At 58.6% G+C, this 1,513-nt stretch overlaps 1 protein-coding gene across 1 annotated transcript in view; it reads left to right on the top strand.

Annotated features, from left to right (window-relative positions):
* Positions 1-1,513, top strand: part of GML (glycosylphosphatidylinositol anchored molecule like) — a 15,429-nt gene that overhangs the window by 10,564 nt on the left and 3,352 nt on the right. The gene's annotated exons all lie outside the window — the stretch shown is intronic.

Below are 1,513 nucleotides of genomic sequence, written 5' to 3' on the forward strand. Positions count from 1 at the left end.
GTTCCACTCTCTTCCTGGAGATAAATGCCTCTCTCCTTCCATTTCCTCCGTTGTCGGTTTTACCTCACAGAGGACGGTGGCTTCACCGGTTTTCAGCATCTGCGGCTGGGAGCTTTGCCATTTTCTTGGCTAAGATGGTGAACTGGTGGATTCAACTTGTGAGCCACACTGCAGTGTGTGTGTGTGCGTGTGTGTGCGCGTGCACGCTCTACACACTTCATACCCAGTGCCCCCCTGTCTCTCATCGCTTACCGTCCTGTGGCACACTTGTCCCGCACTCCATGCAGATTTCATTCCTTTCCCCGTAACGTCCTTTCCCTGTTCCAGGCCCCGGGCAGGACCCAGACTCCGCGGGTGCGGGATGGCTTCTCTCCAGCAGGATTTACTGGTTCGGATCCTCTAGTGCGGCCGCGTCTGCAGCCACGAGAGAGGATGGTGTGAACCCGTCTGTCCGGTGTCTCCTGGGCTTCGCTGCCGTCGTGAACGGGGTGGGAGCAGGGGTCCTCGCTCATGACCTGGAAGAGCTCGTGACGTAGGGTGACTTCTCGTCTAAGGCTAGTGGGGACTCTGCCAGAGAAGCAGTCTCTAGCGGGGTAGCATTTCCGGAAAAGAGTCAGGACGCTGCGGCGTGACGCTCTCAGTGAGAAGCGAGCCGGTTAATCCGGGATTTTCACGCTCTGCTCACGCCGTCACAACCCTCACACGTCTGGCGGGAAGGCTGTGCACCACGCCTCTTGTCTTCTTCACGAGTCTGTGAGGTGGGACGGACGCCCCCCGTGTCATTTCTAGTCATGAAAATGGGAAGTTTGCGTTTCGCCTTGGAGACCCCCGGCCCGTTTGACCCATACCACGGATCCCTCCAAAGAGCCCCTGTCCCACTGTGGGGATCCTTTCTGGGTCTTGTCTTCCTGGGACAAGGATCTCTGCTGTCCTATGACATTCCTTTCCTCGTGTCTTGGGTGGACGTCCTAGGCTTCCTCTGGCTCCCCGAGAGCGGCTCCGGGCCTCGGCCCGCAGCTCACGTCCCCGAGAGGTGGAGGCGGCCACGGGGCTCTCAGCTCTGCTCCAGCTGCTCTCCCCTCATCTCCCCACGTCCGAGTTCTAGAATCGTGGAGACCTTCTTTCCTAGCTTGCGATGGCTTCTCATTGGGTCCTTGGTTATTCCGAACTGCTCCGTGAGATCAGAACCAGGGGGGTCTTCCCAGATCTCTTCCGAGTCCTGATTTCTAGTTTACCTCACCGTAACAGGGAAGGACCACCGCGGAAATTCCTTCCTTTGACTCATGCAGACTCTTGCGTTGGGTCCTGGCAAGAACTCGGTATTGCAGACGTCATCAGCGGCCTTGTAACAACCGTGCGTCTGGCCATCGTGGCTCTGCTGTCACGTGTCATCCTAATCCTCCTTTGTGAACGGCGTCCTCCAGGCCTCCCGCAGCAGAGGGTGGCAATGAGAGCCCACGGGGCAGCCCCCGTCCCCAGCGGCGTCTAGCGGGAGAGGTCCCTCTGCTTACTT

This window comes from Suricata suricatta, chromosome 15 (genome assembly GCF_006229205.1).
Source record: "Suricata suricatta isolate VVHF042 chromosome 15, meerkat_22Aug2017_6uvM2_HiC, whole genome shotgun sequence".
Classification (NCBI taxonomy): Eukaryota; Metazoa; Chordata; class Mammalia; order Carnivora; family Herpestidae; genus Suricata; species Suricata suricatta.